At 31.0% G+C, this 14,815-nt stretch overlaps 1 protein-coding gene across 1 annotated transcript in view; it reads left to right on the forward strand.

The window, feature by feature from the left end:
• Window positions 1-302: 302 nt before the first annotated feature.
• LOC115877680 (transient receptor potential cation channel trpm-like) overlaps window positions 303-14,815 on the forward strand; it is a 265,132-nt gene continuing 250,619 nt past the window's right edge. Inside the window, exon 1 of the mRNA XM_030893949.1 lies at window positions 303-385. The gene's annotated coding sequence lies outside the window, so the exon portion shown is untranslated. The remainder of the gene's footprint in view (window positions 386-14,815) is intronic.

Raw genomic sequence — 14,815 nt, forward strand, 5'->3', positions numbered from 1 at the left:
AAATAATTACCAAGATTTTTCATCATCTAATATTAAAAAATAAAATAAGATTATAGTTTTAAACTTGTATTAATAAAAAATAGATGTAGATAAACGTGATAAAAAAAAGTGTTAAAAGAATTAAATTTAATTAATAAGATAAAATATCATTCAAATATGTTTATTTCTTTAAAAATCCGAAAAATAAAGATATTTTAGTGAATCCGGCTACGTCGCAACGACGGCCTCCGCAGCGAAGATACCCGAAGTCCCTTGCCGCCGCGGTGCCGAACGTTTACGAACTAAATTCAGTTTGTGTTCATGCGGTGATCGGTGTGGCTGTGTTCGACATTGTTCCGATGTAAATTTTACGTAAAAGTTTTTGGTGCACGAATCGAATGCATAGGTAATGTACCATGTTTTTTATTTATAATTTAATCGTAGATTTTTTTATTTTTAAAAAATGTAGATGTTAAGTCACGTTACGTCTCGTAATATTGCATAACAAAGTGTTCTTAAAAGTTGGTATGATTAAAATTTAAGGTTATGTGTGAATGCGGTCTTTGAATGCAACAATGGGTTGTCACATTTTAATAATGTTGGGTTTTTATTTATTTGGTTTAGGATGTATAAATTAAAATTAAAAATGTGGACAATTTAAGGGTTCTATAAACATTCGGTGTTAGTGATAGGTGAGTTTTTTTTGTAAATTAAAATTACCTACATGACCGAAAAAAAAACGGCGTCAAGGAATGACGATCGATAATAATTTTGGCGAGGTCAATGTCTAGACATCATTATCTAAAAATTGACAAACTTTTTTCTCTCTAAGTAGGCATCTAGGGCTTAACCTCACCAAAATTATCATCAATTATTGTCATTCCGCAGCCGTCTTTGACGCCGTTTTTTTCGATCGTATGGTAGGTGCCTGTTTATTAAATAATAAAAGTTTATGTTTTTAGTGTAAATATATGTCATGTAATAAGTGATAATATTTAATTATAGAAAAAGTCCTGTCTAGCAAAATTTGTTAAAATTTCCACTAATTATTTTAAGCCTGATTAGGCAAATTACGTTATATTAATATAAAAATACGATTAAGAGTCAATATAAAAGTGAATTACAACTTAAAATACATTTCGCTAAAGAGTTTTAAATCTTTTACCCACAACTCGTCTATAATTTGATTATTATACATGAGTTTATGAAATAATAATAATATTCATTATTCATTAGTGAATAATGGTTTCATTATTCACCGCTTCCACGGATATCTCGATCCAAACTCCAAACAAGAGCTATTTGAAGTTTTTAATGTCACTTTTTGCATTCATCTCTGGGGTGTTCCAAAAGTTGTTTTTCTTGTCATAAGACTTTTAAAATATATTTTTTCCTTTATAATAAGTCTCTCATGTTATATCTCGACATGTAAACAAATTATTAAACACCATTACGAAGAATCAATGTTAAAATTCCTTCATTTTCTACTCTAAAATTCGAAATTTTATGTCACTTTTTGGCATTCTAAAATTCCTTAAATTCGATTTAAAAATTTGAAGTTTTCTATGTTATTTTTTGCATTCATCTATGGGGGGTTTCAAAAGTTGTTTTTAAAAAATAAAAACTTATATTAATATTATCTAAATTTTTTTTATAGTCCTGGATAAAGTATAGTATTCTACTCGAATATAATGGCTGTTATTCACCTGGACGATTTTTAAACTTCATCCGCGTGAATAACAGCCATCATTGTATGCTCGTTGAATAATATACTATTATCCACGACTCGTCTATAATTTGATTGTTATACATGAGTTTATGAAATAACAATAATATCCATTATTCACTAGTGAATAATGGTTTCACTATTCACCGCTTCCACGGATATCTCGATCCAAATTCCAAACAAGAGCTGTCAAACATTACCATTAATGTAAATAAATAATGTTTGTTTTAATTAGTTAAAGCTAAATTAGTTAGCTACCTATATACAGGGTTGTTCACCACATACGACACGGAGTATTGTAGCGAAACGACTAGATTTTTACAAATTGTAAGTTTTGGGTTCGTTGAAAGACTATTAGAGCTACAATTTAAAAATATTTTTACAAGATACAGAGTGTCCCATATAAATAAAAAATATTAAAGTTGTATTATTTTAAATGGAACACCCTATATATTATTACATTTTTAGTTTCTACGATTAAAATAAAGGTAAATTTGATTAAGGTTTATTACACTTAAACCTTACCGTTTTTGAAATATTTTCAATTTTGTGAAATTGCAGTATACATTTTAAGGCTTCATTTTTCCGAGGGTATCAAAGTTTTTAATACTAAATATTTACTGAAGTTTATTTATTGATCAGTTATTGTGTTGCAATAATAAAATTTATACCACCTTATACAGAGTGTCTAAAAATTTATTTTCAATAATTACTAGCTTTAAACGGCAATAACTTGTTTGATTTAAATGGAACACCCTGTATGTTTTATGAGAATCAGATGCACAATTTAATTGTCTATCAAATTGTATTATACCGTTTTTTACCTATCTTTTCAAGTTTCCGTAGAAAATGCATTTTCTTGTAATTTAGAACTCATTTATCAATATACCCATGGAATACTGACATTTTAGATTATTTTTAAAGATGTACCAAATTTTTAAAGAGTACAGATACTAATATTGTCGATATAGTTCGTTTAGTTCATTAAAAAATAAAAAAAACTGTTTAAATATTTGTTAAAGAGGACCAAAATATAATTCCAGTATTGAAACTACATTAATTGACTGTTTACGTTGATTAATAATAATTGCTTAAAATACTAAAAAGCTGAATTATGTATGTGTATTAGACAGTGTGGTAAAAAGTAACACCTTAAAAATGATATTTAATTTTTTGACAAATGCTTATTTATAACAACAGATACGTTCATTTTCATAACTTATTAATATATTGATTTCTGATTCAAATCCATATTTAATTAGAATAATTTATTAACGAATACAATTAAGTATGTAGTTAATTAGTATTTGGGCGAAATACTGATGGTTTATTTAATTAATGGTATACTCTTTTATAAAGATTTAAATATTTTTCTTTGTGCATACAAATGGCCTAGTAATATTATCGTTTTACTAAAAACGATAATATTACTAACCTACATTTTGTACATTTGTTGTTTTAAAACAATCTAAAATGTCAATATTCCATGGATATATTGATAAATGAGGTCTAAATTATAAGAAAATGCATTTTCTACGAAAACTTGAAGGAATAGGTAAGAAGTGGTATAATACAATTTGATAGACCGTTAAATTGTGCATCTGATTCTCATAAAATATACAGGGTGTTCTATTTAAAGTAAATAAGTTATTGCCGTTTTAAAGCTAGTAATTATTTAAAATAAATTTTTAGACACTCTGTATAAGGTAGTATAATTTTTATTATTGCAACACAATAACTGATCAATAAATAATCTTCAGTAAATATTTAGTATTAAAAACTTTGATATCCTCGGAGAAATGAAGCCTTAAAATTTATACTGCAATTTCGCAAAATTGAAAATATTTCAAAAACGGTAAGGTTTAAGTGTAATAAACCTTAATCAAATTTACCTTTATTTTAATCGTAGAAACTAAAAATGCAATAATATACAGGGTGTTCCATTTAAGAAAATACAACTTTAATATTTTTTATTTATTTGGGACACTCTGTATCTTGTAAAAATATTTTTAAATTGTAGCTCTAATAGTCCTTCAACGAACCCAAAACTTACAATTTGTAAAAATCTAATCGTTTAGCTACAATACTCCGTGTCGTATGCGGTGAACAACCCTGTATAGTTAAAGAAAATTTCAATGTTTTGTTTCCATCATGTTATTTACTCGTTATACTTGTTCAATATTTTTTTAACATTAAAAATAAAAACTTATATTAATGTTATCTAAATTTTTTTGATAGTTCTGGATCAAGTATAGTATTCTATTCGCATATAATGGCTGTTATTCACTTCGATGATTTATGACACTCGCCTGCGGCTCGTGTTATAAACTTCATCCTCGTGAATAACAGCCACCATTATATGCTCCTTGAATAATTATACTATTTTAACATACATAATTTCTAACTAGTGATAATAATCAATAACGTGTTTCTGTTTTATATATTTATTCATCTGAAGACCTGCGGCTTCGTATTCTTCTTGGAGTTTTCTGATCATATAACTGAGATCTTCTTCTTCTTCAGAAATAACTGATCATCTGATCATCTGCGAAGAACAATGTAAATGATGTGTCATCCCCCACTCTTAGCCCCATATTTTTGCATTTTCTCACTCAGTTCACCAGAGCTCTGTCCAAGTAGATTTTGAACAGTGTAGGAGATTAGCAGCATCCTTGTCTCAATCCTTTTGTTGTGTTAAAAAAGTTGGTAACCTCATTTCGTATCTTTATTATTCTTAATTCTTGCAGAGTTATTTTTATAATAGGTATGTGAAGCCCGAATCAACACGGGATTGATCTATGAAAGCGACATGGGTCTCTCTGCTACGCTATATTCTTTTCTCCAGAGTGATTTTGAAAGTAAAAGCATTGTCCACAGTCGATCTAAATCGAGCTCTAAAACCCGCCTGTTCTTCTGGCTGTTTCTCGATTATCTCCTCTTTAATTTTGTTTTTAAGTACCTTTGAGTAGATTTTGCCTATGGTTGGTATTACTACGATTCCTCTGTAATTTTTTGGGTCGTATTTTCCACCTTTTTTGTGGATAGGCGATATATACGCTTGTCTCCATTCTGTAGGTATCGTTTCCCTATTTAAGCATCTCTCAAATAGTTCTCTAAGCATTTCGAAGAGTTTTGGTGGGCCATATTTGATCAGCTCTGCATGTATTTCACCTGGTCCAGGAGATTTTTTTAGTTTGGTGCTTTTTTGCCTTTGACTACTTCTATTACTTGTTCGATAGATAGCTGCATTTAAAAACAGTGCATTTTTCTTCTTCATTTTTGAACATTTTCTTCTAGAAAATTTGTTCTAGTTTCCGTCAGAAGTTCTTGGAAATATTGCAGGCATTGGTGATCTGATATATTATCTAGCACGATGTTTGTTTTATTTGTTGTTCTAACTGATTTTATTGTTTTCCAGGCTTCTCGGAGCATCTTGCGCTTCCTATTTGTCTGTCAATATATTCACATTTGTTTTTTTTCCCTGTTTATTCTTTTATATTCTGTTTTGGTATCTTCGTCTTTCTGTTGCAGTAATTTTTGATACGTTTCCTTCTTTTGTTTTATTTTTTCTTCAATTTCTCTGTCCCACCTATATGCCCAAGATCGGAAGACAAAAATTCCGATCTTCTAGTTCGAGTGCTTCTTCTGCAGCTTCTCTAATGCACCGTTTTATATATTCATATTCTTCCTCTGTTGTCCTTTTAGTTTCAGCTAATTTCTGTTCCAATCTCCAGGAGTACAATATACGGGTACTCTCATGTTCTAAGCTGTCCAGATTATATTTGGTGTCATCGATTCTAGATCTATTATTTTGCATTTGTCCCTGGCTCGTTCCAGCGAATGGGATGTAAGAGTTGTAACTCTTGCTTGTTAGAATCTATAAAAAAAATGGTAATTGGTAATTAGTTGTTTCAAACATTCGTATAGTTTGTCCTAACCTAGTTTCTTCCTAGTTTCTGAAATACAGGGCGAATTTGAAAATGTTGCATTTTTCGACTCCCTTCGTGTCTTGGTTATCTTATAACTTTTCGAAAGGGCGAAAACTGTGTCCCGTAGAGTTTTTAACGTAGAATTCACTCGCGTAACTAGTTTTTCGCTGCGAGCTGTCGATTTTCGAATTATGACTTAAACATAGACATGACGTCCTGTGTATTATTCTTTCTATTTTATTTTCCTGGTTATGGAGTTTTCTAAAAATATAATATACCCTATATGTACTTATTTTCATAAATAAGGCAAAAAATGTGGTATTCAACTTTTTGGCATAAATCAACCTAGTTTAAAAGAGTATTATTTTATTTAATTTAATTTAACCAGAGATAATTTTGCCTTCCGTCGTGTTATCTTAATAAACTGCACTGAATATGAACTTGTGTAGCTTTTAGATAACACGCTGTCAATTAGAGATATTGATATTTTTGATGCATTTGTGCAATAATTTCACACACGGAACTATCATGGAATAGTCAGTCAATAGACAAAATTTGAGGTTAAATAAATTATTCTATTGTTATGATTACCTAATATAAACCGGTTGCTATAATGTTGAAAAGTTAAATAATGCATTTTTTACCTTGTTTGTGGAAATAAGTATACCGGGTGCGTTTCGAAAGTGGCTCACCCCTATAACTTTTTTATTTTTCCAGATAAAAAACGAGATTTGGTTACAGTTATTATATATCGTCCTATTGCTGCCAAAAGTCACTAACTAACATTTTTCCGAACAACCAAATTCAATCACTAACTATGTTTTGAAGCGGAGAATCGATTGCAAAAGTCATTAACTACGATTTCTGGCTATTTATGTTTTATTTTAATACCGAATAGTTACTAACTATAACATCTTTATGCAATGCAATTCATCTTTAGACGCATTTTTTTCGGAAGTAATAAAAAGTAAGTTAGTGACTTTTGGCAGCAATGGGACGATATTATGTTAGTATATGACATAAATTAGGATTGATTGACGTATTCAATTGTTTTTGGTCACTTCCTGTTTCGCCGGAAATGACTACAACTTTTGGTTTTTAAATGGAACCCTTGGTATATATTTCTACTTTATTCGATAGAAAATGACACTCTGAATAGAATGACATCATATGTCAACTTTTGACATTTACGCTTAAAAAATCGTATTTTAAATTTCAATCTAGAGTGCCATGTGCCATGACTGTTAAAAACACTAACTTTTAATCAAGGAGCCTTGGAAAAATAATTTTGTTCGTCTAAAGTTTTTCGTGTCTTGTCCTTGTTAAAAGATGCCCAAATCGTATTTTAATCATATCTCAATTATTTCAAATGGAACAAGGGTGGCTCATTATCATATTTGGAAAAAGCATTTTTTACGAATAATTTGGTACCACATACTTGGTATTTCGAGTCAAATTGTAGTTATGAACCGCATGTTGCAATTTCAAATAAACCATATGCGAAAATGTCAAAAGTTGACATATGATATGTCATTCTATTCAGAGTGCTATTTTCTATCGACTGAAATATACAGAGTTGTAGCCATTTCTGGTGAAACAGAAAGTGACTAAAAACAATTGAATACGCCAATCAATCCTAATTTATGTTATATACGAACATACCAAATCTCGTTTTTTTATCTGAAAAAATAAAAAAGTTATAGGGGGTGAACCACTTTTGAGACGCACCCTGTAGAGTATATTATATTTTTTAGAAAGCTCACGACAAGGCAAATAAAATAAAAAATCTCGTAAAAAATAATATACATAGTCTTTAAAAAACATAAGTTTGGGTCATATTTCAAGAATGACATATCGCAAATCGCAACGATAAACTATTTAGGTACTCTGAATTCTACGTCAAAAAGTCTATAGGTCTCAGTTTTTACTTTTTCGATAAATTATAAGAAAACAGAGATACGAGGGGAGTCAAAAAATGCAACAATTTCAAATTCGCCCTGTATTTCAGGAACTAAGAAGGCTAGAACAAATCTGTGTGCATTCTAATTTCATAAAAAAAATAGCATTTTAATGTGAAAATCGCATCTTTGTATCTCTACTCAAATGAGAAATCTCATAAAAAACACGAAAATGGGACACCCTGTACACCTATATGTTTCTATTTCTACCTAGGATCGTGTAAAAAAATAAATTTTGTCTTTAAATAAATCAGTTTTTATTACTATTCTTTGAAAGTGATGTTTACGTTAAGCTTCTGTTTAGAAGAAATATGTTAGTGAAAAATAAAAGTGTAGGTATCCTCTAGTCATTACAAAAATAAATCATGTGTAAATTTTAGTTTGAAAAATGAAAGTTACGATAAACTTAATTAACAATTTGAGTTTATTATAAACCCATTTCGGTTATATCGCAAACCTGTAAAACAGCATATTTATTTTAAAAAATACTACTAAGTTTTAATAGTAAATAAATTTCTTTTAGAATTTTACTTAAAACGTTTTCCTATATTTTTCTTATAGGTTTAATCTAGAGATATAGAGGTAAAGAGAATGAATTTCCATGAGTGCACATCCAAAAATATTGTTATTTAGGTCAAGTGGTGTAAAAATGAGACATTTTTCGAAACTTTTAGTTTTTTTCTTAGTTACAACCATTTAAATACAAAAGTATTTCTTCTATAAAAGGCATTTGGTAGTAACAAAACTATTGCAAAAGTAAAAATATACTAAAAGTATCCCTAAAAAAGTCAGTATGCAGTAAAGTGTGTTTCATATCTAACCCATAAAAAGTCTAAAAATGAGACATGCTTGGTAAAAAATAAAATGACAGCACAAAAAAACGCACGTTTAAAGGTCCTGCTATCATTTATAATAAATGCTGCAGTGAATATGACACTAGAAGGATAGAAATTTGACGTAGAAATTATCTTTTTAAACGGTTTTATTTAGCTCGACTCGTACGGTATTTATTTATTTGTTTGTTTATTTGGGTCAAAATTAGAAATTGAAATTTAAGTACCTTCCTGTTGTCAGATTGATCTGAAATTTGGTACACACCTTTAGTCCCGATGACAATACAATATAGTAATATCAATAACATTGTAAATCTAAGATGGCCGCCGGTACAAAATGGCGAATTTCATATTTTTCCACAACCCCCTCAATATGGGTATCAAATGAAAGGGCTACACTAGTAGAATACTGCGATTATGACAAAATTTAAAACCCAAGATGGACGTCGCTACAAAATGGCGTATTAGGTGAGGGCATGAGTAGTCGTGTCCAGAACAGTTGTGTCCAAGATTGTGTGACGTTAGAAGGACAGATAAAAAAAATAGGTGATTAGATGTACCTACGTAGTTAGCGGTAGCTTTACCACCCAAGTTAAGGTAATAGGTTAAAACGTGCTGAGATAAATAAAAACTAAAAATGTAATGTCGCAAGCGTTTTCCCCTCAAGATTGGGCGCCTCTTGTTGTATATTATAGCCTTGCCCCTCTACTGGACCTCTGGGGGGTCGACCGTTAAAATGTCCATTACTCGTGGGAACAACATGGAAACAATAAATAAAAAAACAAACAAAAATAAAAACGAAACTGCTACACAACGAAAAAGAAGGCTCGAAAAGGCGAAAGAAAAGTATAGAACGAAACGTGCAAAAGAAAGTGAAAATGAAACCTATAGTCGACTACAGAAACGAAGAGAACGGTTAGCAACAGAAACACCTGAGCAACATGATGCCAGGTTAATAGCACAACGTGAGAGACAAAGGCAGCTGGTAGAGTCACAAACACCTGAGCGTCATGAGTCCAGGCTAGCATCACAACGTGACAGACAGAGAGAGTTGTTAGCGGCAGAAACACCTGAGCGTCATGAGTCTAGGCTGGCATCATAACGAGAGAGACAAGGAGAGTTGTTAGCGCCAGAAACACCTGAGCGTCATGAGTCTAGGCTAGCATCAGAACGCGACAGACAGAGAGAGTTGTTAGCGTCAGAAACACCTGAGCGTCAGATTGTAATAAACTATCAGGTAAAAAACCATGTAATAATGATGCACTAAATGAATTAAATAGAATGAGGAATATTCGGTAGGCATTTCCGTTAAATACTAAAAACTAGAAAATAAAAAATCGGTAAAAAAACTTTTAAGTTAAACGGTTTTATCTTATGTGTACTGAAAACTAGAAAATAATAATAACAATTAGGTATTTTGAACTTCTAGTTCAGAAATATTTTAGTACTAGGCAGAATAGCTTTTAGGCATATTAGACTAAAATAAAAACGTGGGGCCCCTCTGAAATTCTACCTATGGCAAAGCATATCTTTATACTTTGGTAGATCATGAGCTCGGCGTTCACTGATGAAGCCGCCACGGCTGGTTATTGATTGTCAAAATCTCCAGTTACGATTATAGTAAGTCGATGCAATCCACACTTAGTATAGAAGAAAGTATTACAGCAATAGTTAATGGGCCCCACGTTTTTATTTTAGTCTAATATGCCTAAAAGCTATTCTGCCTAGTACTAAAATATTTCTGAACTAGAAGTTCAAAATACCTAATTGTTATTATTATTTTCTAGTTTTCAGTGCACATAAGATAAAACCGTTTAACTTAAAAGTTTTTTTACCGATTTTTTATTTATAACTAGAATTCAAATAAAAATAAATATAAACTAATAAAGAATATCTACATATAATTCAAACAAAAATACAGTAAAATTAATCCGCCGCAAAACATTTATAAACTGCAAGTGTAAAATGAGACTCAACTTTCGTTTAGCTGAAATCTGTTATATAAAAAATGACTTTATATATGCGTTCTAGAAGGCGTTAGGAGTACAAATATACAAAAAAATTCCTGCGGGCGTCATTTTCATTTTTCGGACTTTAGTATAGCCGAAATCTGTTACATCAAAACTAGTCTTCGGGGTGTGTTTTAGACATTTTTCTAAACATAAAAACACAAAAAAGTGTCTGCGGACATTTTTTATTTTGATTTTACACAAAAAAATGCTTTGACTTTAGAATAGCCGAAATCAGTTACATGAAAAATGAACTTATACTTGTTTTATAGGAGCCTTTACGAGCAAAGAAATACAAAAAAATTCCTGCGGAAATGTGTCAATGTCATTTTGTGCACTTTGTTTTTCATACATTTTTCAGTTTAGAAGCTTACGGGACCCGGAAGCGAATAGGGGTGCTGGGTGGGGTAAAACATCTTTCGGAGGAATAACAATTCTTGGAGAATAGATAATATAGTTTCTTGTAAATATAAGTACCTCGGAATGTTGGAGGGCTGATTCAAAACAAAAAATCATTGGATCGTGCAGTTTTCTTTTATATTTTAATAATTAACTGTGATTTTGCAAAAATATTAGATTGGTTAGCATTTGGGTTGCTTTGGTTAGCTTTTATTTGTGGAGCTAATATTATTAGGCTGTGGTTTTCATATTTTAATAATTAACTGGTGATTTTATAAAAATATTATTAGATTGGTTAGAATTTTAGACACTTTTAAATGATTTTTTTAGTTCAAAAGTGTTTACTAAAAAGTTTTTACTTCATCCGAGGATTTTTTTCTTTTAAATTGTTCTATAAGCATGGGACTTGCTGCTAAAAAAAATACTAATCTCGTGGGTACTTATACTTTACAAGATCCGATAATATAATAAGGAACAAATGGAAAATGAAAATTCTTCTATGTGTGACGACTTTTCTGTCGTTACCCAAATAGAATGAAAAAAGAATCCGTTGCTCAGGGTTAGAGGAAAGCTGGGTTCGTAGGTAAGGCTTCTGACTCACAGTGACTTTCTAATGTTGTTAAATATTAAAATAAAAAGTGATAATATATAGGCTGCAGAGATTTTAATATTGATGTTAAGAATTCAAATAGGTATGGTCAAAGACAGTGAAAAGGGCGCCACTTACTTTGTTTATGAGAGTGGTCAAGTAAGAAACCAAAAAGAAAAATACGATATCACAACATAGCTAAAATAAAGTAATCAACAACATTAAGGGTCTATTATGTTTATCAGGAATAAAAGTCAGAAATAACTATCCTACATTAAACATTTATTGAAAACGAACACAAGTATCATCAATTAGTCACAGTGATCCCAATAAAACCGCAAGTTATTTTAAATAGATTTGAATTTAGTAACTGTATTCTTTGAACTAAGTAAGCTACTTAATAAAAACAGGTGAAATTTATGTATGTCTCAATACGATGATGTTTCGAAACATGTCGTGTACAAAAACCTTTAAAATGAATACGTGTTAATAATTTTCATATAAAATATCATAGCTAAGTAAGAGTGTACTGTACGAATCAAATTATAACTTATAACGTTAAATAAAAAATAATTTTGACTACAATATGTGAGATAAATAGTGGTAATTTACCAGGTTATTAAATCGGTTGTCTCAAAAATTATAAAATAAAAGCGTACCTTGTGTATCAAACTTAAGAGAGACTTATCTGTATATAGTTTCTTATGATGTAAACAGGTAGGTAGGTATTCTCCAGACTAACAGAAGTGGATGCAGGTGACTATGGCAGGAGAAGTCTTCAATATCAGCCAAAAGAACGATTGTAATGTCAGGAACACTGTCTTAAGGTCTGCATAGGTCCATACAAAATGAAGTGGGTGAAACATACAATAATTACTGCATTATTACTGCATACCATGTGGTAGTTACTGAGTACCATGTGGTAGTTACTCTATAAATAAAAAATAGTTCTCAGGACAGATACTCAATAAAAGAAACAACTTACGGTCTGAAAATCAGCTTTACATAAAGATATTCAAACCATATGCCGATTCAACACCAGTAATTAAATACTCAAATAAACGAAATAAAAAACGGAAATAACTGAAATAGAATTTAGTTAGATAGGGCTATATAAAATGGCGGATAAACTTACGGTGATCATTCCAAGAAGAAACCAAACAAATACGATCTACACTCTGGATTGCATACTTTACAAGGTTTTCAAATTTCCAAATCGGATACCCATGCAATGGAAATCGAAAAGTGGATTCAGAGTGCTTTTCACTGGAAAATTTGTCGGACGCCGAAACACGCGTCCTCTTCAGATCCAAATTCCCAGAAAGAAAAGAAAGACCTTCTTCTCAGTTTCAGAACCGAAGCTAACCCCTTTTCAACACACAAGTGAAATCCAATTAAGGAAGTTTGGCATATAGCGAATAGATGGCGCTAATAAACAAAACAAGTGAACTGTAATAAATGAAGTTTAACATCTAGCGAATAGATGCGCTAATAAAAATTAAATATCGAGACGTAAGAGTGAGCTGTGTGAGAGACGTAAGAGACGTAAAAGTGAGCAGTGACTAAAGTGAGCTGTAACAAATGGAGTTTGGTATCTTTGGCATCTAGCAAATAGATGGCGCCAATACTAAGAAATTTAAATAAAAATAGATTTTTAAATTCAATTTTATTAAAGGAAATAAAAAATGCTACAAGTTTAAAATTATATCAACAGTTGAGCAGTTAAGGCCTATATTTCCAAAAATTGAAATTAAAATTTCTTCGCTCAATATAGGCGCTATCAATATCTAAGAAAATTATAATTAAATTCCACTTAGAAATGTTATTAACAATATCGGTTGCTAATTAACAAGGATCACATTTATAACACTTTTTTGTTCATGACAAATTTATTATCGTACTTTTAGCGGTTGTTAATGGTTGTTATCGAAATTTGTTTATTGGTTTTTAATAACTTTATATTAACACACCACGAGGAAAGCATTAACAACAGCTTTTTCTTTGATATGATATAAGTATAAACTTTTCTCGTTATTAAATTATTATCAACATGATAATAATTTTAATGCAATAACTACGTTAATTTATTCTTATATATATGTAAAATAAGGTTTAAACACCAAACAAGGCAATTTTATCATAGTTTACACAAGAGTTTAGCGTTTTTTAATATTACCGATAATTTTTATTACTATTACCAAGCTATAAACATTAGAAAATGACGCTTGTGTTTCAATTTTACATTCTATAAAAAATAAAAAAACGGCGTCAAGGTGGCTTGAGAATGACATCAATGACATATTAATTTCCAAGCCAACTCCGACGCCGTTTTTTTTTCGATCATGAATATAATAAAAACACTGTAAAAATGGTGTCATATTGAATTTACTCCTGATCCTATTGACTCAGTTTATCAACAAAATAATGATACACCTATATTAACCTGCGAGTTAAAATTATTTTATGTTTTTGTCCGCGTATACATAATATGTGAGTCAGAACAATTAATTGAAGATACACCTGACTGATTCCGGAAAAATGCAGATTATATACTTAATTATTCCAGGAAACTGAATAAATTGCAATTAGAATGTATTTAAATACCTAATTGATGTAATTAAAACAAAATAATACTCATTTTCATTAAATGGCAAGACCACAGCCTATTCATTACCAGCCTGTCGACATAAAATGGTATGGAAATTTGGAAAAACATAAACTGGGTTAACCATTTTAGAACAAGCAAAAACTTTTATGAACAATGAATTTTTCTCAAAAAAGTTTGTAACTTTTTTAGTTCGTTACATGTCTTTTTTAAATATAATATATGATGTCTGGCCTATCATCTCCGGATTCCCTCTCGTTCAGGCCGGATAGTTTATTTGACGCGTAATTTTTACGTTCCCTAGTCGCCAACCCTGTTATCGTTCGACACAACCCTGTTACTATTCTGTGGAGGCGCGCGCTGTCAACATCGCTTCTGTCAACTCTCCGTGCTTAACCTCACTTTGTTTTGACACTCTGTTGTATCCCAGCTTTTAGAAATAGTGATTATTTAAATCTTGCTGTATAATTTGAATCAGCTGCTATTTCGAGGCTACAGGGTAGAGTTACGGATGTCCCAACTTGTATTTGTGTTTTGCTGGCACGGTGGCGTCCCTTTTCTTTTGTCCTCCAGAATGTCACATGGAAGAAAGGACATGTTGTTTATTATTTATTGAGCCCTCGGAAGTATTTCGAGGGTCCAAGGTACGGACTGTGTCCAAGGTACGGACTATTTCCAAGGTACGGACTATTTCCAAGGTACGGACTATTTCCAAGGTACGGACTGTGTCCAAGGTAGTGTCTTGTGTACGGACATTATCTTATGTACGGATGTCCTGTGGACGAGTG

Source organism: Sitophilus oryzae, unplaced genomic scaffold (genome assembly GCF_002938485.1).
Source record: "Sitophilus oryzae breed Bouriz unplaced genomic scaffold, Soryzae_2.0 scaffold_1496_pilon_pilon, whole genome shotgun sequence".
NCBI lineage: Eukaryota > Metazoa > Arthropoda > Insecta > Coleoptera > Curculionidae > Sitophilus > Sitophilus oryzae.